Source organism: Choloepus didactylus, chromosome 6 (assembly GCF_015220235.1).
Source record: "Choloepus didactylus isolate mChoDid1 chromosome 6, mChoDid1.pri, whole genome shotgun sequence".
NCBI classification, from domain to species: domain Eukaryota; kingdom Metazoa; phylum Chordata; class Mammalia; order Pilosa; family Megalonychidae; genus Choloepus; species Choloepus didactylus.
The window spans coordinates 87,346,952-87,371,745 of NC_051312.1; the positions used below are offsets into that span (position 1 = coordinate 87,346,952).

The 24,794-nt window shown below is 39.0% G+C and overlaps 1 protein-coding gene and 1 pseudogene across 12 annotated transcripts in view; both read right to left on the minus strand.

Annotated features, from left to right (window-relative positions):
* Nucleotides 1–24,794, minus strand: part of FAM168A (family with sequence similarity 168 member A) — a 263,583-nt gene that overhangs the window by 80,041 nt on the left and 158,748 nt on the right. The window lies entirely within an intron of this gene.
* Nucleotides 6,242–7,235, minus strand: LOC119537940 (annotated as a pseudogene).

A 24,794-nucleotide genomic window follows, 5' to 3' on the forward strand; every position in this document is an offset into this window, starting at 1 on the left:
TTCACTCTCCTAGAAGACTACTTCATGCTTTTTCTTCTATTCTCTCTCTCAACTAGTGATTTTGCATCTTAATAATATTAAGTATTCAGAAGAGAATGCCCACAAGCTCCCACCACATTTATCTATCAAACTGTATTTATGCCCATATACTCTTAATTTCTCTTCTTTACTATGAATGAACAATCTATGTTATACACTAAGTTGGAATACTTTAAGATTCCAACCCCTCTCACCAAATAGAATGACATTGCTACAGTAATTTTTCCCTTCCTTTTACTGCATTATCAGATTTTCCTTCTCTGCAGGATTATTGCTATTAGCATGCTGTTACTTGTCTAATCTTTTTCAAACCAGTAAATTAAACAAATAAAAAAAACACCTAATATATCAGCTACCAATCAACACTTTTTCTCTTCACAGCAAAACTCTTAAAAAGAGCTGTTTATATTTGCTTTCTCTCATCTTTCCTCCCATTTTCTGAACCCACTCCAATCAGATTTCCTTCCTATCCACATCACTACTGTCACCAATGACCTCCTCTATGAAAAAAAATAGCAATCAGTTTTCAGCCTTCATCTTACTTTACAAGTCAGCAGCATTTGACTAAAGTTGATCACTCTCTACTCTTTTAAACAATTTCTTCACTTGGCTTCCAGACACTACACTCATCTGATTGTTTCCTCTATCATTCTGGCAGCAGCTTCTCAATTTCTAAACTTTGTGGTGACCTAGATGAAAGTTTTGGCCTCTACTCTTTTCTGTCTACATCCACTTCCAAGGTCACCTCATCCAATCTCACAACTCTAACTAATCTTATATCTACTCACCCCTCTCCCCCAAAACCTGTTTCTCCCAAAGTCTTCCCCAGTTCCGTTCATGCCAACTCTGTCCCTCCAATGTACAGACCAAAATTTTATGATTCTTGACTTCTCTTTTTCTCATACCTCACAACTAGTCCATCAGCAAATCTTTCTTGGTTCTGTTTCTACAATACATCCAGAACTCTATCAATTTCCAATATCTCCACAATTAATACAACTGCCTTTTAACTGGTCTCACTGCTTTTGCACTCATGCCTTCTTCTGTCCATCTAACAGAGCAGTCAGAGTGATTCTATGAAAACTTAAGTCAGATCAGGTCACTCCTCTGCTCAAAATCCTCAATCACTTCATCTCACTCATTGAAAAAGCTAAGTCTTTATTAGGATCTAGAAGACCCAACAAGATACGCTCCCATCCCTAAATTTTGACCTCTTCTATTACTCTCTCCCTTGGTCACTTCATTTCAGTTATCCTGGCCTCATGCTATTCCTTGAAAACATGCCCAAGTCTAGCCTCAGGGTCTTTGCATTTGCTATTATTCCCTCTTCCTGGAATGCTCTCCCTCTAGTTCACTTTCTCACTTTTGTCAGGCCTTAATTAAAAATCACCTTCTCAGGCCCTCCTTCATTCCCTATCTAAAAGTTCAAAACTTCACCCCAAAACTACAGTCCTTCCTTCCTTGCTTTATTTTTCCTCTTTCACATATATCATTGTTTATTGTACCTCATATTTTACTTTTTATCTTAATTGTGTCTTCCCCGACACAATGTAAGCTCCATGATGGTAGGGATTTTCATCTGTTTGGGTCACTGTTGTACTCCTGATATCTAGAACAGTGGCCAGAAGATGGCAGATAATCTGAGAGGTTCCCTTGTTCTATGACTCAGATGACACACAGATCATGGATAATGAAAGCTCCCATTAGTCACTGCCTACTATGTGTCAGATGCTAATCCCAGTTGACCTCATTGATACTGTTTCATTTACCCCTCCCAATAATCCTGAGCCTTCAGAGACCAGCTGTTGACAAAATAAATAAATAAAAACAAAAACAAAATATATCACTTCCAGACAGCTGGACAGACAGGGAGGTTAGGGGCAGATGGGAGTTAAGAAGATGGCCCAAGGTATATCAAATAGAAAGAAGATAGGATGGGAAGTTATTTACAGTAATACCATTCCAGTGGGAAGCACTTAGTAATGTTTGGTCATCATCGCAGTGGAAGCTTTCACAAGGAAGCACTTATAATCAAGAGATGCTCTTCCATGGCTTGTATTTTATGCTCTTACACGGCACAATTCTTCCCACTGGACTGGGAGTTCCTAGGAAACTATCTTTCATTTATGCAACCTAGGAATCCACCTAGCACAGTATAGACTTCCAGAAATGTTAAACTGAACTGTAATTATTTGAGGTATTTATCCTGTTGTATTCATGACAAAACTGAACCTTCAGCAATATTATGTAACATGCTCTAAGTGACAGACCAGGGATTTTAACTCAAGTTCCCAAATTTTTCTCCTGCATCACACTGCCATTGTTATATAAGAATGATAACCTCTGACTGAACAAAGACCATCTCTTCAATTTCATCTCATATCTGGGGTTCAGATCTCTTTCTCCAGCTATACTATAAGATACCATAGATAGAATCTTCACAAGGCAAATCAAGCCACCAAACTGAACCCAAAAAACTGCAAGTCACATATTCAAGCATTTTTTCCAGTACTTTCCCCACCCATGCTCTTTGTTCATTCCCTTGAGACCTCTGTTTTCATACCTGCCTGTCCAATTAGCATGTAAAGTCTTTGGAAGGCAAAGGTCTTGTCTGATTCTTTCTTCTATTCCTCTTATCCTCTAGCATGGGACCTGGGGCATCATAGGTTCTTTGGGAATATTTGTTAAATTAAAAATGCTAAATGCTAAAGAAATAAAAGGTGAGCTTTTGGATTTTCCAAAGCCCTTCCAAGGTCATCGGTTATAACAACTCAATTGTGAATAAGGGTCAGGATTAGCCTCTGCTTTCCAAATGAGAGACCAAACCTCCAAGAACAGAAGCCACTTGCCCATATTTTACCCTGACTCCTCACGCTCCGAGCCCAGTGTTCTTTCCATTATGTCATAACATTCACTACACTTCTTAGAGCCAAGAAGATGGATGAAGCAACAAAGAAGGATTAAGATTAACAAAAAGACTATTGCACATTATAAGATAATCACAACAAAATCAGCACATTCTGAATAAAGGTGAAGAAATGGTTTGAAATAAACGTATGTTTAATGACTCACTGCTCTGGATCATTCATCAGGTGAATCACTTGAAAGAGGCACAGATGATGAGAGAATTAGATTATTGTTTGCCCTTATGGAGTTCATCACCTAGTAGCAGAAGTGAGAACCAAACACCAAGAGTTATAAAATCCCAGAGCCAAACAAAATGAGAGAAGCAGCTTGAACTCATAGTACCAGATAATAAAAGAAAGGCAAGACAATAGTTAAAGGAATTTTACAGGTAACCTGTACACATATACAGCTATCACAGGAGTTCAGAAGAAAGGATCACTGGAACTGTATGTATCTTTAGTTTTTAGGTTTTTTCAGTTTGCTTTTTTTAAGGAGGGACATCATTTACTGTGAAAATGTGGCAGAGTTTAGGATGGAATGGGCTTGCGGACTCATATGGGGATGAGGAGAGGGAAGGATAACAGAACAAAGGTGAAGGGTCAAAGGCTTAGAACACTATGCTGAAGCTTCACAGATCCCTACAGTTGGAACTAATCATTGGCCTCTATTTCAACCCACATTTGGTGATAGCCCCATCCTAGACCTGCTTAAAGTTAGAAGACCTAGTTGTTTGTTACTGTTTCTCCCCTGGGCTATGAGTTCTATAAAAGCAGAAGCTGTCTTGTTAACCTGTGGAGTTCCCCACAATGCCCTATGCAGAGCCAAGCAAACCAAAAGCAGTTTGATTAACTGAAATGAACCAAAGAAACCAAAGAGCTTGGGAGGACCTCCAAGATCATTTAATCCAACCCTTTCATTTTGCAAATGAGAAAACAGAGACCAAAGTCATAGAGCAAATCAGTAACAGATCCAGGACTAGACTTCACCAACTTAACAATGGGGGGCCCTTTTCTATCCAAAGCACAAGAGATCTCTGTTTACTCATCAGTTCAGAGACTACTATGCCCATGCAATGGGTCATTCAATGCTTTGAATCAGGAACTGCTACATTCCAAACAGCTGAGAATCTAAAAACCTGGCTAAGTTCTTTGTCTCAAGATAGAAGGACTCAGAAGAATCTGGCGGAACTATCCTCATTTGATACAAAGGCCCCAGGACACTTTGGGCTGCAGGTCTGGGCACAGGACCAGGGAGAGTTTTATTATGATGAAGAAAAACTGGAAGAAAGTGAAGGGTGGGAGCAATGGAGAGGCAGACTGCTGTTCAGCTGGCACCAACATTGAGAAAGCACTCTCGATGAAAATGAAAGATATTATATAAGAAGCAGCTAATGGCTTAGGAAACAGGAGAGAGGTTAATTTCAGGACTCAGTTAAGACTCCCCAAGGAAGTACCTGTCTAATTTGAGGCTTCGTGGTAAAAGAATCACAAAAAAATCAAACTGGATACAAGTGTGTGATGCCAAAAATAACCCCATTGACTGGTGGTTTGATGGATTGAGCCCTCTACCACAGGATTTGCCCTTGGGAAGACTGTTGCTGCAAAGGAGAGGCTAGGCCTCCCTATAATTGTGCCTAAGAGCCTCCTCCCAAATGCCTCTTTGTTGCTCAGATGTGGCCCTCTCTCTCTAGCTAAGCCAACTTGAAAGGTGGAATCACTGCCCTCCCCGCTACATGGGATCAGACACCCAGGGGAGTGAATCTCCCTGGCAACATGGAATATGACTCCTGGGGAGGAATGTAGACCCGGCATCGTGGGATGGAGAACATCTTCTTGACCAAAAGGGGGATGTGAAAGGAAATGAAATAAGCTTCAGTGGCAGAGAGATTCCAAAAGGAGCCGAGAGGTCACTCTGGTGGGCACTCTTACGCACAATTTAGACAACCCTTTTTAGGTTCTAATGAATTGAGGTAGCTGGTGGTGGATACCTGAAACTATCAAACTACAACCCAGAACCCATGAATCTTGAAGACAACTGTATAAAAATGTGGCTTATGAGGGGGGACAGTGGGATTGGGGGGGCCACAGGGATCACACTCCCATTTGTCTAGTTTGTGGATGGATGAGTGGAAAGGTGGGGGAAAGAAAGAAAGAAACAAACAGACAAGGGCGCCCAGTGTTCTTTTTTACTTTAGTTGCTCCTTTTCACTTTAATGATTATTCTGATTATTTTCGTGTGTGTGGTAATGAGGGTGTCAGGGATTGATTTTGGTAATGAATGTACAACTATGTAATGGTACTATGAACAATCAAATGTACGATTTGTTTTGTATGACTGCGTGGTAGGTGAATATATCTCAATAAAATGAATAATAAAAAAATAAATAAATAAATAACCCCATTAAGATAATGATGCCGCTTAAGCGATGCAGGCCTCCTCCCTCTGGGTCAATCCCTCACCCCACAACATCCCCATGAGAATCATCTAGGGCAATTATTTAAAACAGATGCTTAGGTCCCACACCAAAACTACTTTTCCAGTTTGCTAATGCTGCCATTACGCAAAATACCAAAAATGGATTGGCTTTTATAAAGAGGGTTTATTTGGTTACAGAGTTACAATCTTAAGGCCATAAAGTGTCCAAGGTAAGGCATCACCAACAGGGTACCATCACTGGAGAAAGGCCATTTGCATCTAGAAAACCTCTGTAAGCTCAAAAGGCAAGTGGCTGGCATCTGCTGATCCCGGATTGTGTTCCAGCTTCTCTTTCAGCTCCTGTGCATTCTTCAGTATGTTGTTCTTGGGGCATTTTGTCCTCTCTTAGCTTCTCTGGAGTAAAAGTCTGCTTTCAACGGCCATCTTCAAAATGTCTAAGTTGCAGCTCTGAGGTTGTTCTGTTTGTGAGCCCCTTTATAAGACTCCAGTGAACTAATCAAGGCCCACGCTGAATGGGGGGGGGCACACCTCCAAGGAAACGTTCAATCAGAAGTCACACCCTAACCAAAGGTGTCACTCACAGTTGGGTGGGTCACATCTCCTTGGAAACACTCAATCAGAAGGTTCCAACCTAATCAACACTAATACCTCTGCTCCTATAAGACTGCATTAAAGAATATGGCTTTTTCTGGGGGACATAATATTTACAAACCAGCATATTACTAAATTTTTTTTCATGGGATAACATATATATTTAGACATATTAGCAGCATAAAGATGTATGCTTCAACACACTTATTGGGAAAATGTCTGAAAATATTAATAAACTGAAGGAACTGGACATAGAAGTTATCTACAATAACATTTCAGGAAATTCCAAAAAAGGAAAAGGGTCATATAGGAAATAGTCTCAAATTAATCAATAAAGCTCAGTGCTTGCTCCAACTTGATTTTTTTTTCTCTCTCTCCATTGCAAAAACAAAGTCTTGGGGTTGGGAAAATCACTTAGATGAAAGTTCATCTACTGGAATAAGTGCAAAGGCTGCTTGGAGAGGTGACAGAGGAGAATCAATAGTAGTGCTGACTTTCCCTGGTGAGTCACAAGAAGATCCGGCACTGCTGCTGTTTCCATCAAGGGTATACACACACACCGGGATCTGACAGCTGTGCAACATCAGAAGAAAACATGTTGGTGATTCCCTGGAAAAATCTTTTTGGCTGATAATCAGCATCTATTTCACATTTCCTTTTCAATGGTCCAGGAACACTTGGTCTAATGCAATTGATGGCACTCTGGCTTCTCTGGGTAGTAAAACAGGTTGTTGGGCTGTGAATAGGACTTGGAGGCTAACTACCGCTACTCACAAAACTTTGCAAGAATGGTGAAAAACACTGCTTCCCAATTCCCCAGGTGGATGACTGTGCTGGTGACACCGGAATGAAATTGATGCGCTTCAGGGAGGCAGATTTCTCCACACTGTTATCACTCAGGCTGAAACTTTCCTCCCAGGGTAGCTTATCTGCATTGCAGTCTGCACCTCGTGTTCGTGGACAGTCTCTGGGTTGATCAAGTCCATGCCCTCCTCCTATTTGATCTGGTGCAAGTGGCTGCTGTGGAAGCGGACATGGGAGACCAGTAGCGGCAGGCCATGGCAGCTCAGGAACATTGTGCTGTTCTGCCTGGTGCTCGGCACCTTGGCATGGAACACTGGCTTAGTGCCACTGAGACTGTGGATAATGGGGGGCACTGTTAGACCTCTTCAGGCCCCCGCCGCCGCCAGGCTCCTGCCCAGACTGGGAGGCAGTTCCAGGTTAAGCTCCACTTTCTCCTGAGCCATACTGGAGGCAAGGAGGTGGGGTGGTGCTCAGTCAAGGCCAGCAAACTCCCATTCCCCGCAACCCAGGGCTACCGCCACCATCTGGGAATCTGAATTTTAAACAAGTTCCCAGGTATTTCAGATATTTGGCCAAATTCAGAAACCAATGGTTTACAACAGAAAAAAATGCCAAAATTTATTTAGTCCTCCAAAGCCCTCCATGACCCAATTCCTGTCTATCTCTCCATTCTCACCATTTGCTCCTCCTCAGGCCTCACTCTATTCGCCCTCTAATGTAGGTCTCCCAGGAGGGATTAGAGCAACACTGTTCAAATGAACTGTCTACAGTGACGGAAATGTTCTACAACTGTGCTGATGTGATAGCCATTAGCTGCAAGTGGCTAAATGGCTACCATATTGAACAGCACAGGACTACAAGCAATAGTTAGGTCCCTAAAAGAGAAAGAGAGGACAAGGCAAAAACTCAAAACAACTCCATTTAACTTTTTTCTCACATACTATTGATATGCATTGTTTCATTCATTTATTTAATGAATACTTACTGCTTATTATGTGCCAGGTTCTGTGGTACTGTTCCAGATACTGGGGATACAGCAATGAACAAAACAAACATCCCTGCCCTCAAGAGGCTTATGTTCTAATGAGGCAATACATATAGTGGTTAAAAACCAAGGACTCCACTCCCCCTGGGTGCCTCTTGCTCAGATGTGGCCTCCTCTTGCTCAGATGTGGCCCCCCCTCTCTCTGACTGAGCCACCTTGGCAGGTGAACTAGCTGCCCTTCCCCCTACGTGGGACCTGACACCCAGGGGTGTAAATCTCCCTGGCAACGCAGGATATGACCCGGGATGAATCTGGACCCAGCATCGTGGGATTGAGAATATCTTCTTGACCAAAAGGGGGATGCAAAATGAGACAAAATAGTTTCACTGGCTGAGAGATTTCAAATGGAGTTGAGAGGTCACTCTGGTGGACATTCTTATGCACTATATGGATAACACCTCTTAGGTTTTAATGTATTGGAATAGCTAGAAGTAAATACCTGAAACAACCAAGCTCCAACCCAGGAGTCTCGACTCCTGAAGACGATTGTATAATAATGTAGATTGCAAGGAGTGACAGTGTGATTGTGAAAACCTTGTGGATCACACTTCCTCTGTCTAGTGCATGGATGGATGAGTAGAATGGGGATAAAAACTAAATGACAGATGGGGTGGGATGGGGGGATGGTTTGGGTGTTCTTTTTTTACTTTTTATTTTTTGTTCTTATTCTGATTCTTTCTGATGTAAGGAAAATGTTCAGAAATAGACTGTGGTGATGAATGCATAAGTATATGATTGCACTATGAACAGCTGATTGTATACCATGGATGACTGTATGGTATGTGAATATATTTCAATAAAACTGAATTTAAAAAAAAAAAAAACTATTGAAGAAAGCCCTAAACAAAACAAAACAAAACAAAACAAAACAAAACCAAGGACTCCAGAGCCACACAGCTCCACTGCTAACCACAAGCGTATTCCTTGAAAATCAATTAACTTCTCCATGCCTGAGTTTCTACAGCTGTAAAATGGAAATAATAGTACTACCGCCTAATAAAGTTTCTGTAGGGATTAAATTAGTTAACATATATATGTATATGTATAACATATATTGATTACTACTGGTTAACAGTAAGCAAGACACTGAAAACAAAAATATATACAAAATAGATATATTCATGAGAAGTTTCATTTGCATTACTCTTCCCAGTCATGTATGTTATTTCCAACTCATGTATGTACCATTTGTGCAGGCACATATATAAACATTTCAGAGTGGAGTTCTGATTAAAAACCAAAACCTGGTTCCAATATTCTGTAGTTTTGTTTTGATTTGTTTTGTTTAAACCACATGTAAGAAAGCTGTGGATCTTTTTTTATCATATACCATACTTAACAACCTTAAAAAAACAAAAAAACAACAACAAAAAAGCGTCCCTTTTATATCGTAACTCACACTACTCTTTTTTCTTTAAATCACTCATTGCCTGAACAACACATTTGGTTTGTTTCCCATAATTACTGTCTGATGGGAGCATCTCTAATTGTTGTACACATCTTTTTCTTACAGCCAACCACTACTTCCATGAGAACAGACCCAACATCTTATTTTTCTTTGCATCCCCAATGAGACTTTTTATAATTTATTTATCATTCATACCAAGACTAATCAAAAGAATGTGAGCTGGTTCACATTGTTAAGATGCAAAAATAAGACTGTTAAAGATTTAAAAAGAACAAAACCATCAAGGAGACATTTTAAATCAATCATCAAAATTCAGTTTCTATGTTACCATATATGCGTCATGTGATTACTAGCAAGTTAAAACCTCTCTAAATCTCAGCTAGCTCATCTGTAAATAAAGACACAATGCTCATTTCTCATGGAGAATCAATAAAACACAGTGGGTAAGAGAATCAGCTCTGGAGCCAGGCACTGTTAGATTCAAATCATCATTCCATCACATATTAACTGTGTGATCTTGGGCAAGTTAATCTCTGGATTTTAACCTCTTCCTCTGTTTCAAATGGGCATAAAACCACTTTTACAACTGATATAAGAGTTAAATGAAATAATACATGTAAAGCACTTACCATAGTGTCTGGAATATAGTAAGCACTCAAAGTAACTGCTAATAGCATCATCTTTAGGATGTCTTCTATTTCCTCCTTTTTTTTATTAGAGAAATTTTAAGTTTACACAAAAATCACACAGAAAATACAGAGTTCCTATATACCTTTCTTTACAGGCAGTTTTCCCTATCATTAACACTTTGCATTAGTGGGATATCTTTGCTACAACTGATGAAGAATATTACTATAACTGTACTATTAACTATACTCCATAGTTTACATTAGGTTTCACTGTTTGTTGTACAGTCCTGTTTTTTTTAATTTGTATTCTAGTAACATATATACAACCTAATATTTCCCCTTTTATCCACATTCAAATATATAATCCAGTGATGTTGACTACATTCAAAATGTTGTGCTGGAGGGATCCAAGATGGCGGATTAGGAGAGACCAGGCAAAATTCTCCTCTGTGAAAGACACTAGATAAAATGACAGAAAGTGCTCCAGAGCAGCGGTTTCATGGTTCCACCAGCTGGGCAGGGACTTCTAGACCCACAGTGACTGTGTACTTGGAAAAACCGAGAGGCTATAGTCAGAGACGTGTGAGCGTTCAGTCCGTAAAGCTGCAGGGAAACGCAGTCAAGTGCAGTAGAGAGAAACCAAGAGACTGTGTTCGGAAGCGGATTAGTGTAAGACCCAGAAAGCTGCCGGGAACCGGCAGCCGGTCCGCCAGTGAAGCGCAGTGGGGAGTACCTTCCACGTCCCAGGCAACAGCCTGAGTATCTGGCATGAGTGATAACCCTTTGCAAACCCAGAGCTAAGAGCCCCCATGACAGGGACAGGCCGCTGCAGCAGGCAGACGATCAAAGAAATGGGTAGTTTCCATGCCCCAAGCAACCATCTTTGCAGCCAGCTGGGAGAAACTCCTTCACAGTGCTGCTGCACAGAGCTTCCTTGAGGGAATTCGGGATTCAGCTCGCTTGTGACAGTGCACACTCCTCCTCCGTGGAAGCCTGTGGTGTGCACAGCCTCGAGGCAGGGGTGCTGCATGGAAGTGCCAGGAGTCCTACACCAAACCCAGGGACTTGTGGGCCTACAGCAGACAGGGACTGTAGGGAAACTAAGCTGAAGGGTTAGACACATTCTGCAGCCCCAGGGGATTCCACCTGCAGCCCCAGGAATGGCTGGGAGTACTGTGTGTTAGAGCCATCTTTCTGCCAAACTGCACAGGGCATGCCCCCCACCCACAGGACTGTCGGTCCCCACTGCAGATGGAAAACTGGTGCACTGATTGGACCTCCAAATGGTCTGGGCCCTCACTCGGTGTACAGATGAAGTTGGGAAGAACTGGCTTGAGAGTAATAGGTGGCTTGGGAGCACCATCTGCTGACAGGTCAGAGAAAGTGCACTCCACCAAATTGTAGCTCTGTCAAATTATAGGTAATTGTATAAATAAGCCTACTTATCCTAAAAGAACCCTACCAAGATAAGCAAATGCCAAGAAGCCAAAAACAACAGAAAACTATAAAGCATATGAAGAAACCAGAAGAGTAGATAACCCAAACATCCAAATTTAAAAGCCAGAGGAGACACAGAACTTGGAGCAATTAATCAAAGAAGTAATCACAAACACCAATATTATCATGGCTCAGGATATAAAGGACATCAAAAAGACCCTAGAAGAGCATAAAAAAGAATTTGCAAGAGTTAATTAAAAAATAGCACATCTTATGAAAATAAAAGAAACTGTTGACCAAATTAAAAAGCCCCGAGAAACATAACACCAGATCTGAGGAAGTAGAGGAACGAATAAGCAAACTCAAAGAAAGTTTGTTGGAAAGTGAAAGCACAAAAGAACAAATGGTGAAAAAAATAGAAATATCTGAAATGGATCTCAGGAAATGACGGACAACATGAAGTATGCAAATGTAAGAATCACTGGAGTTACAGACGGGGAAGACAAGGGTAAAGGACAAGGAAGAGTATTCAAAGACATTGTTGGGGAAAACTTCCCAACCCTTCTAAACAACATAAATACACAAATCGTAGATGCCCAATGAACTCCAAATAGAATAAATCCAAATAAACCCACTCTAAGACATATTCTGATCAGATTGTCAAATGCTGAAGAGAAGGAGAAAGTTCTGAAAGCAGCAAGAGAGAAGCGATTCACCACATACAAGGGAAACAACATAAGACTAAGTAGTGACTACTCAGCAACCACCATGGAGGAAAGAAGGCAGTGGTATGACATATTAAAATTCTGAAAGAGAAAAATTATCAATCAAGAATTCTTTATCCAGCAAAGCTCTCTTTCAAATTGGAGGGAGAGCTTAAAATCTTCACAGACAGACAAATGCTGAGAGAATTTGCTAAAAGACATGACCTACAAGAAATACTAAAGGGAGTCCTACTGGCAGAGAAGAAAAGAAAGGAGAGAGAGGTCTGGAGAAGGGCACAGACCTAAAGAGTTTTAGTAAGGGTACATTTAAGGGAAATAAAGAAAGAGAGGCAAAAAATACATCTGGCAAATAAAAACCAAAGGATATGATGGCTGATTCAAGAAACGCCTTCACAGTAATAACATTGAATGTGAATGGATTAAACTCCCCAATTAAAACATATAGATTGGGAGAATGGATTAAAAAATATGAACCATCAATATGTTGCTTACAAGAGACTCATCTTAGACCCAGAGACACAAAGAAGTTGAAAGTGAAAGGATGGAAAAAAATATTCCATGCAAGCTACAGCCACAAGAAAGCAGGGGTAGCAATATTAATCTCAGATAAAATACACTAAGAATGCAAGTATGTCATAAGAGACAAAGGACACGATATACTAATAAAAGGGACAATTCAACAAGAAGAAATAAAAATCATAAAGGTATATGCATCCAATCAAGGCATCCCAAAGTAAATGAGACAAACATTGGCAAAACTGAAGGAAGCAATAGACATTTCCACAATAATTGTGGGAGACTTCAATACATCACTCTCTCCTATAGGAGACAAAGGACCAATACGGAAACTGAAAACCTAAACAATGTGATAAATGAATTTGACTTAACAGACATATATACAGCATTACATCCCAAATCACCAGGATACACATTCTTCTATAGTGCTCATGGAACTTTCTCCAGGATAGATCATATGCTGGAGCATAAAACAAGCCTCAATAAATTTAAAAAGACTGAAATTATTCAAAGCACATTCTCTTATCACAATGGAATACAACTAGAAGTCAATAACCATCAAAGAACATTCAAAAATATCTGGAGGTTAAATACATTCCTAAACAATCAGTGGGTTAAAGAAGAAATTGCAAGAGAAATTACTAAATATCTAGAGATGAATGAAAATGAGAGCACAACATATCAAAACTTATGGGATGCAGTAAAGGCGGTATTGAGGGGAAAATTCACAGCTCTAAATGCATACATTAAAAAGGAAAGAAGAGCTAAAATCAAAGAACTAATGGAACAACTGAAGAAACTAGAAAATGAACAGCAAACTAATCCTAATCCAAGCAGAAGAAAAGAAATAACAAGGATTAAAACAGAAATAATGATCTAGACAACAGCAACAACAAAAAAGAATAAATAAAACCAAAAGTTGGTTGTTTGAGAAGACCAAAAAGATGGTCAAGCCCTTAGCTAGACTGACAAAATCAGAAAGAGAGAAGACTCAAATAAACAAAATAATAAATGAGAGAGGAGACATTATTGTGGATCCCAAAGAAATTTTCAAAATCTTAAGAGGATACTATGAACAACTGTACGCCAACAAACTAGATAATTTAGAGGAAATGGATAATTTCCTGGAAACACATGAACAACCTAGACTGACCAAAGAATAAATAGAAGACCTCAACAAACCAATCACAAGCAAAGAGATCCAATCAATCATCAAAAAGCTCCCCACAAATAAAAGTCCACAGCCAGATGGCTTCACAGAGGAATTCTACCAAGCTTTCCAAAAAATTGACACCAATCTTACTTAAACTGTTCCAAAAAATTGAAGAAAATGGAACACTACCTAACTCATTTTATGAAGCTAATATAACTCTAATACCAAAAACCAGGTAAAGATGCTACAAGAAAGCAAAACTACAGGCCAATTTCCCTCATGAATACAGATGCAAAAACTCTCAACACAATACCCACAAACTGAATCCAAAGACACATTAAAAAAATCATACACCATGACCAAGTGAGATTCATTCCAGGCATGCAAGGATGGTTCAACATAAGAAAATCAATCAATGTAATACATCACATTAACAAATCAAAAGGGAAAAATTAAATGATCATCTCAATAGATGCTGACAAAGCATTTGACAAAATCCAACATCCTTTTCTGATAAACACTTCAAAATGTAGGAATTGAAGGAAACTTCCTCCATATGATTAAGGGCATACATGAACAACCCACAGCCAGCCTAGTACTCAATGGCAAGAGACTGAAAGCCTTCCCTCTAAGATCAGGAATGAGACAAGGATGCCTGCTGTCAGTGTTACTCAACATTGTGTTAGAAATGCTAGCCAGAGCAATCTGGCGAGACAAATAAATAACAGGCATCCAAATTGGAAAGGAAGAAGTAAAACTGTCATTATTTGCAGATGATATGACCTTATATTTGGATAACTCTGAGATATCGACGACACAGCTACTTGAGCTAATAAGCAAATTTAGCAAAGTAGCACGATACAAGACTAATACACATGAGTCGGTAACATTCCCATACACTAGAAATGACCTAACTGAAGAGATACTCAAGAAAAAGATTCCATTCTCAATAGCAACTAAAAAAATCAAGTACCTAAGAATAAACTTAACTAAGGATGTAAAAGACCTATATATAGAAAATTACATAACTTTACTAAAAGAAATAGAAGGGGACCTAAAAAGTTGGAAAAATATTCTGTGTTCATGGATAGGAAGGCTAGATGTCATTAAGATGTCAATTCTACCCAAACTCATCTACAGATTCAATGAAATTCTTATCAAAATTCCAACAGCCTACTTTCAGACTTGGAAAAGCTAGCTATCAAATTTAATTGGAAGGGAAAGAAGCCTTGAATTGCTAAAAACATCCTAAAAAAAAAAAAAAAAGAATGAAATGGGAGGACTTACTCTTCCTGACTTTGAAGCTTACTATAAAGCTGCAGTAGTCAAAACAGCATGCTACTGGCACAAAGACAGACATATTGATCAATGGAATGAAATTCAGAATTCGGAAATAGACCCCCGTATCTATGGTCAACTGATCTTTGATAAGGCCCCCAAAGCCACTGAACTGGGACATAACAGTCATAACAGTCTCTTCAACAAATGTGGCTGGGAGAACTGGATAGCCATATCCAAAAGAATGAAAGAGGACCCCTACCGCACACCCTACAAAAAAATTAACTCAAAGTGGATCAAAGACTTCACTATAAGCGATTGTACCATAAAACTCCTAGAAGATAATATAGGGAAACATCTTCAAGACCTTGTATTAGGAAGTTGCTTTTTAGACCTTACACCCAAAGCACAAGTAATGAAAGGAAAAATAGATAAATGGGAACTCCTCAAATCCAAAAGCTTCTGTACCTCAAAGGAATTTGTCAAAAAAGGTGAAGAGGCAGCCAACTCAATGGGAGAAAATATTTGGAAACCATATATCTGATAAGAGACTGATACCTTGCATATATAAAGAAATCCTACAACTCAACAATAGTAAAAACAACCCAATTATAAAATGGGCAAAACATATGAAAAAACTTTTCTCTGAAGAGGAAATAAAAATGGCCAGACAACACATGAAAATGTATCAATATTTGTTTCATACATTTTCGGGTCTGCCAGTAGGTGCTTATACATAATTCCTATGTCTTTTTGTTAACGGACCACTCTAGCAACACAAAGTGACCATCTTTACCTCTCACAACAGTTTTTTACTTAGTCTATTTTATCTGATATTAATACAGCTATGGAAGCTCTCTTTTGGTTACTATTTGCATGGTATATTTTTTCTGTCTTTTCACTTTCAACCTACTTGTGTCTTTCAATTTAAAGTGAGTCTTTTATAAGCAGCATATAGTTGGGTCATGATTCTTTATCCATTCTGCCAATCTCTGCCTTTTGACTAGAGAGTTTAATCAATTTACATTTTAAATAACTGCTGACAATGCAGTACTTTCTTTTGCCATTTTGCAACTCGGTCCTTGTAAGTCTCATACATTTTTGGTCCTCAATTCTTCTGTTAATGCCTATTTTCATATTTATTTGATTTTTGTATTGTACCACTTTTATTCCCTTCTCATTTCTTTCTGTATTTTTCATACATTTTCTTTGTGATTACTATGGGGTTTAAATTTAACATCCCAAATCTATTAACTACCACATTTAATTTGATACCAACTTAACTTCAAGAGCATACACTTACACTTTTTCTATATCCCTCTGTCCCCCAATCTTTTTGTTGTACTTGTTACAAATTATGTCTTCTTATATTCTATTACGTGTCCAAAACTACAGATTGATCATTACTTTTTATGACTTTGCATTTTAGAACTGGTAAGAAGTAATAAATGGAGTTATATATTAAAATACACAATACAATAGTACTGGCATTTTATAATTACTCATATGGTTACATTTACTGGAGGTTTTTATTTCTTTATACTGCTTTGATCCAGTCTAGTGCCCTTTCCTTTTCATCTGAAAAATCCCCTTTAGCATTGTTTTTAGGGGAAGTATAATGGCAACAAACTCCCTCAGCTTTTGTTTAAGTGTTAAAAATGACTTACAATCTTTTTTTTTAGTTTGCAATAGGTATATATTTTTTCCTATATGCCCCTCTATTATTAACTTCTAGTTGTAATGTCATACATTTGTTCTGGTTCATGGAAGAGATTTCTAATAATTGTACAGTTAATTTTGGACATTGCCCACCACAAGGTTCACTGTTTCATACATTCCCATCTTTTAACCTCCAACTTTCCTTCTGGTGACATACATGACTCTGCACTTCCCCTTTCTGCCACTTTCACACACCGTTCATTACTGTTAGTTATTCTCACAATGTGCTACCGTCACCTCTGTTCATTTCCAAACATTTAAGTTCAACCTAGTTGAACATTCTGCTCATACTAAGCGACCACTCCCCATTATTTAGCCTCGTTCTATATCTTGGTAACCTATATTTCAGGTCTATGAGTTTACATATTATAATTAGTTCCTATCCGTGATACCCTGCAATATTTGTCCTTATGTGTCTGGCTTATTTCACTTAGTATACTGCCTTCATGGTTTTGTCATCAACCCATTTTTTTTTTTTTAAGATGGTTTTGTTCACATCCCATACATTACATCCTAAGTAAGCAATCGATGGTTCCCTGTATAGTCACATATTTATGTGTTCACCTCCCTCACCACTATCTATATAAGGACATCTACATTTCTTCCACAAAGCAGCAGGAAGAGTCAAAGAAGGTAGAGAGGCAGAAGAAAAGGAAAAATGAAAGTGAAAAACAAAACAAAACAAAGAAACAAAAAAAAAGTACCACAACATGACAGCTGAGGAAGCAGCAAAAGGAAAGATAACCTTAGATCAAAGTAGAATAAAGAATCAGACAACACCACCATTGCCAAGAGTCTCACACCTCTCTCCTATGCACCCCTCTTATCTGCATTTACCTTCGTATATTGCCTTTGTTACATTAAAGGAAGCATAATACAATGATACTGTTAATTATAGTCTCTAGTTTATGTTGATTGCACCTTTCCCCCAACACCTCCCTATCTTTAACACCTTGCAAGGTTGACATTCAGTTGTTCTTCCTCAAGAAAAAACATATTTGTACATTTTATCACAATTGTTGAACACTCTAGGTTTCACTGAGTTATACAGTCCCAGTCCTTATCTTTACTCTTCCCTTCTGGTGTCCCACATGCTACTAACCTTCCTCTTTCAACCATATTCACAGTCATCTTTGTTCACTGTACTTACATTGCTGTGCTACCATCACCCAAAATTGTGTTCCAAACCTCTCACTCCTGTCTTTTCCTATCAGTCTGTAGTGCTCCCTTTAGTATGTATTGTAGAGCAGATATCTTGTTCACAAACTCTGTCACTGTCTGTCAGAGAATATTTTAAACTCTCCCTCATATATGAAGGACAATTTTGCCAGATACAGGATTCTTGGTTGGTGGTTTTTCTCTTTCAGTATCTTAAACATATCACACCATTTCCTTCTTACCTCCATTGTTTCTGCTGAGAAATCCACACATAGTCTTATTAAGCTTCCTTTGTATGTAATGGATTGCTTTTCTCTTGCTGCTTTCAGGATTCTCTCTCTGTCTTTGACATTTGATAATCCAATTATTAAGTGTCTTGCCATATGCCTATTCAGATCTATTCTGTTTGGAGTAAGCAGAGCTTCTTGGATCTGTAATTTTATGTCTTGCATAAGAGATGGGAAATTTTCATTGATTATTTCCTCTATTATTGCTTCTGCCCCTTTTCCCTTCTCTTCTCCTCTGGAACACCAATGATATGTACATTCTTGTATTTCATTTTGTCCTTAAGTTCCTGGAGACCTTGGTCATATTTTTCCATTCTTTTCTCCATCTGCTCCTTTGCGTGTAGGCTTTCAGGTGTCTTGTTCTCCAGTTCCTGAGTGTTTTCTTCTGCCTCTTGAGATCTGCTGTTGTATGTTTCCATTGTGTCTTTCATCTCTTGTGTTGTGCCTTTCATTTCCATAGATTCCACCAGTTGTTTTTTTGAACTTTCGATTTCTGCCTTATGTATTCCCAGTATTTTCTTTATAGCCTTTATCTCTTTTGCCATATCTTCTCTAAACTTTTTGAATTGATTTAGCATTAGTTGTTTATCTCAGTTGAAGTGTAAGGTTGTTCCTTTGACTGGGCCATAACTTCGTTTTTCTTAGTGTAGGTTGTAGTTTTCTTTTGTCTAGGCATCTGACTTCCTTGGCCACTCCAATCAGGTTTTCCCAGACGAGAGGAGGCTCAGGTCCCAGAGGGAAGAAATATTCAGGACCTGGTTTCCCTAATGGTGTGTCTTAGAGGATTGACACACCCTGTGCTTTTCTGCCCAGCAGGTGGTGCCTGTCAGCCTGTCACTCCAGACTGGTGTAAGGGGGTGTGGCTCATGGCTGTTTTCCCCCAGGCTCTGGGGTCTGGTTCTGAATGGAAGGCAGGTAGTAGAGCTGGGCCCCTCCTCTTTCCTCTTGGGAAGATATGCCCCCTAGAGAGGTCATTTGCATATAAATATTCTTTGTTTCTCTGACTCTGCTACCTCCACCCTTGTCTGGATCAAAGTGCGGCAAGTTTAAAATGGCTGAGGCTTTCTCTACTGCAGAGCACTGCGAGCTGAAAACGGCTGAGGCTTTCTCCACTGAGCCGCCCAGTCTGAGAGAGAGAGAAAGGGACAGAAAGCCCCCATCCATGGCCCCCAGATTCACCCGTCAGCCAGGAATAGCACCCGATCCTTGGGATCCCCGTCCCGAGACAGATACATCCCCTGGCTCTCCAAGGTCAGTCATCAGCAAAAGCCCCCATCTGCTTGTTGGGGACTTCATAGCCTGTATTGAGTGGTTAACATTAAAACCCCAGTTGGAGCTGGGCTGAGGTATATTTGCTAGTTCAGAGAGTGCTGCTCTGTATTACCATGGGGTTTTGCAATTCAGACTGCTGTGAGGGAGGGGGCTCTTGGCTCAGGTCCGCAGCCTTTACTTACAGATTTTGTGCTGTGATCTCAGGCATTTCTCCCAATTCAGATTGTTGCACAATCTGTGGACAGTAGCCGCCATCTCCCAGCAGTTATTCCAGATCTTTTACTAGTTGTACCTGTTTTCGTTTTTTGTGTTTTTTTTTAAGTTGCTCTGGGGGGACTAACTAACTTCCACTCCTCTCGATGCCGCCATCTTCTCTCTCCCTTATTTTTTTTTTTTTTTTAATCATCATTTTATTGAGATATATTCACATACCACGCAGTCATACAAAACAAATTGTACTTTCGATTGTTTACAGTACCATTACATAGTTGTACATTCATCACCTAAATCAATCCCTGACACCTTCATTAGCACACACACAAAAATAACAAGAATAATAATTAGAGTGAAAAAGAGCAATTGAAGTAAAAAAGAACACTAGGTACCTTTGTCTGTTTGTTTGCTTCCCCTACTTTTCTACACATCCATCCATAAACTAGACAAAGTGGAGTTTGGTCCTTATGGCATTCCCAATCCCACTGTCACCCCTCATAAGCTACATTTTTATACAACTGTCTTCGAGATTCATGGGTTCTGGGTTGTAGTTTAATAGTTTCAGGTATCCACCACCAGCTACCCCAATTCTTTAGAACCTAAAAAGGGTTGTCTAAAGTGTGCGTAAGAGTGCCCACCAGAGTGATCTCTCGGCTCGTTTTGGAATCTCTCTGCCACTGAAGCTTATCTCATTTCCTTTCACATCCCCCTTTTGGTCAAGAAGATGTTCTCCATCCCACGATGCCGGGTCTACATTCCTCCCCGGGAGTCATATTCCACGTTGCCAGGGAGATTCACTTCCCTGGGTGTCTGATCCCACGTAGGGGGGAGGGCAGTGATTTCACCTTTCAAGTTGGCTTAGCCAGAGAGAGAGGGCCACATCTGAGCAACAAAGAGGCATTCAGGAGGAGACTCTTAGGCACAAATACAGGGAGGCCTAGCCTCTCCTTTGCAGCAACCGTCTTCCCAAGGGTAAAACTTATGGTAGAGGGCTCAACCCATCAAACCACCAGTCCCTTATGTCTGTGGTCATGTTAGCCACCATGGAGGTGGGGTAGGTGAATACCCCTGCATTCTCCACAGGCTCCTCAAGGGGGCACTACATCTTTTTTTTTTTTTTTCCTTGTTTGTCTTTTTTCTTTCTTTTTTTTTTTTTTTTTAACTTTCCCTTCTTTTTTCAAATCAACTGTATGAAAAAAAAAGTTAAAAAGAAAACAAACATACAATAAAAGAACATTTCAAAGAGACCATAGCAAGGGAGTAAGAAAAAGACAACTAACCTAAGATAACTGCTTAACTTCCAACATGTTCCTACTTTACCCCAAGAAAGTTACATAATATAGCAACATTTCAGTGAACTTGTTCCTACTACATCCATCAGAAATTAACAGACCATAGTCATTTCTGGGCATCCCCAGAACGTTAAATAGCTTATCTGTTCTTCTTGGATTATTGTTCCCCCTTCCTTAATTGCTCTCTACTGCTAGTTCCCCTACATTCTACATTATAAACCATTTGTTTTACATTTTTCAAAGTTCACATTAGTGGTAGCATATAATATTTCTCTTTTTGTGCCTGGCTTATTTCGCTCAGCATTATGTCTTCAAGGTTCATCCATGTTGTCATATGTTTCACCAGATCGTTCCTTCTTACTGCCACGTAGTATTCCATTGTGTGTATATACCACATTTTATTTATCCACTCATCTGTTGAAGGACATTTGGGTTGTTTCCATCTCTTGGCAATTGTGAATAATGCTGCTATGAACATTGGCGTGCAGATATCTGTTCGTGTCACTGCTTTCCGATCTTCCGGGTATATACCAAGAAGTGCAATCGCTGGATCGAATGGTAGCTCTATATCTAGTTTTCTAAGGAACTGCCAGACTGACTTCCAGAGTGGCTGAACCATTATACAGTCCCACCAACAATGAATAAGAGTTCCAATTTCTCCACATCCCCTCCAGCATTTGTAGTTTCCTGTTTGTTTAATGGCAGCCATTCTAACCGGTGTTAGATGGTATCTCATTGTGGTCTTAATTTGCATCTCTCTAATAGCTAGTGAAGCTGAACATTTTTTCATGTGTTTCTTGGCCATTTGTATTTCCTCTTCAGAGAACTGTCTTTTCATATCTTTTGCCCATTTTATAATTGGGCTGTCTGTACTATTGTCACTGAGTTGTAGGATTTCTTTGTATATGCAAGATATCAGTCTTTTGTCAGATACATGGTTTCCAAAAATTTTTTCCCATTGAGTTGGCTGCCTCTTTACCTTTTTGAGAAATTCCTTTGAGGTGCAGAAACTTCTAAGCTTGAGAAGTTCCCATTTATCTATTTTCTCTTTTGTTGCTTGTGCTTTGGGTGTAAAGTCTAGGAAGTGGCCTCCTAATACAAGGTCTTGAAGATGTTTTCCTACATTATCTTCTAGGAGTTTTATGGTACTTTCTTTTATATTGAGATCTTTGGTCCATTTTGAGTTAATTTTTGTGTAGGGGGTGAGGTAGGGGTCCTCTTTCATTCTTTTGGATATGGATATCCAACTCTCCCAGCCCCATTTGTTGAAAAGACCATTATGGCTCAGTTCGGTGGCTTTGGGGGCCTTATCAAAGATCAGTCGGCCATAGATCTGAGGGTCTATCTCTGAATTCTCAATTCGATTCCATTGATCTATATGTCTATCTTTGTGCCAGTACCATGCTGTTTTGGCAACTGTGGCTTTATAATAAGCTTCAAAGTCAGGGAGTGTAAGTCCTCCCACTTCGTTTTTCTTTTTTAGAGTGTCTTTAGCAATTCGAGGCATCTTCCCTTTCCAAATAAATTTGATAACTAGCTTTTCCAAGTCTGCAAAGTAGGTTGTTGGAATTTTGATTGGGATTGCATTGAATCTGTAGATGAGTTTGGGTAGAATTGACATCTTAATGACATTTAGCCTTCCTATCCATGAACATGGAATATTTTTCCATCTTTTAAGGTCCCCTTCTATTTCTTTTAGTAGAGTTATGTAGTTTTCTTTGTATAGGTCTTTTACATCTTTGGTTAAGTTTATTCCTAGGTACTTGATTTTTGTAGTTGCTATTGAAAATGGTATCTTTTTCTTGAGTGTCTCTTCAGTTTGTTCATTTCTAGCATATAGAAACATTACTGACTTATGTGCATTAATCTTGTATCCCGCTACTTTGCTAAATTTGTTTATTAGCTCTAGTAGGTGTATCGTTGATTTCTCAGGGTTTTCTAGATATAAGATCGTATCATCTGCAAACAATGACAGTTTTACTTCTTCTTTTCCAATTTGGATGCCTTTTATTTCTTTGTCTTGCCGGATTGCCCTGGCTAGCACTTCCAGCACAATGTTGAATAACAGTGGTGACAGCGGGCATCCTTGTCTTGTTCCTGATCTTAGAGGGAAGGCTTTCAGTCTCTCACCATTGAGTACTATGCTGGCTGTGGGTTTTTCATATATGCTCTTTATCATGTTGAGGAAGTTTCCTTCAATTCCTACCTTTTGAAGTGTTTTTATCAAAAAGGGATGTTGGATTTTGTCAAATGCTTTTTCAGCATCTATTGAGATGATCAATTGATTTTTCCCTTTCGAGTTTTTAATGTGTTGTAATACATTGATTGTTTTTCTTATGTTGAACCATCCTTGCATGCCTGGAATGAACCCCACTTGGTCATGGTGTATGATTTTTTTAATGTGTCTTTGGATTCGATTTGCAAGTATTTTGTTGAGGATTTTTGCATCTATATTCATTAGGGAGATTGGCCGGTAGTTTTCCTTTTTTGTAGCATCTTTGCCTGGTTTTGGTATTAGATTGATGTTAGCTTCATAAAATGAGTTAGGTAGTGTTCCATTTTTTTCAATGTTTTGAAAGAGTTTGAGTAAGATTGGTGTCAGTTCTTTCTGGAAAGTTTGGTAGAATTCCCCTGTGAAGCCATCTGGCCCTGGGCATTTATTTGTGGGAAGATTTTTGATGACTGATTGGATCTCTTTGCTTGTGATGGGTTGGTTGAGGTCTTCTATTTCTTCTCTGGTCAGTCTAGGTTGTTCATATGTTTCCAGGAAATTGTCCATTTCTTCTACATTATCCAGTTTGTTGCCATACAGTTGTTCATAATATCCTCTTATAATTTTTTTAATTTCTTCAGGATCTGCAGTTATGTCACCTTTTTCATTCATTATTTTGTTTATATGGGTCTTCTCTTGTTTTGATTTTGTCAGTCTAGCTAGGGGCTTGTCAATCTTGTTGATCTTCTCAAAGAACCAACTTTTGGTGATATTTATCCTCTCTATTGTTTTTTTGTTCTCTATGTCATTTATTTCTGCTTTAATCCTTGTTATTTCTTTTCTTGTACTTGGTTTAGGATTGGTTTGCTGTTCATTTTCTAGCTTCTTCAGTTGATCCATTAGTTCTTTGATTTTGGGTCTTTCTTCCTTTTTAATATATGCGTTTAGTGCTATAAATTTCCCCCTTAGCACTGCTTTTGCTGCATCCCATAGGTTTTGGTATGTTGTGTTCTCATTTTCATTCGTCTCTATATATTTAGCAATTTCTCTTGCTATTTCTTCTTTAACCCACTGATTGTTTAGGAGTGTGTTGTTTAACCTCCAGGTATTTGTGAATTTTCTAAGTCTCTGATGGTTATTGACTTCTAATTGTATTCCATTGTGGTCAGAGAATGTGCTTTGAATGATTTCAATCTTTTTAAATTTATTGAGGCTTGTTTTATGTCCCAGCATATGATCTATTCTGGAGAAAGTTCCGTGAGCACTAGAAAAGTATGTGTTTCCTGGTGATTTGGGATGTAATGTCCTGTAGATGTCTGTTAAATCTAATTCATTTATCAGATTGTTTAGGTTTTCAATTTCCTTATTGGTCTTCTGTCTGGTTGATCTATCTATAGGAGAGAGTGATGTGTTGAAGTCTCCCACAATTATTGTGGAAACATCAATTGCTTCCTTTAGTTTTGCCAATGTTTCTCTCATGTATTTTGTGGCACCTTGATTGGGTGCATAGACATTTACGATTGTTATTTCTTCTTGCTGAATTGCCCCTTTTATTAGTATGTAGTGGCCTTCTTTGTCTCTCAAAACATCCCTGCATTTGAAGTCTATTTTATCTGAGATTAATATTGCTACACCTGCTTTCTTTTGGCTGTAGCTTGCATGAAATATTTTTT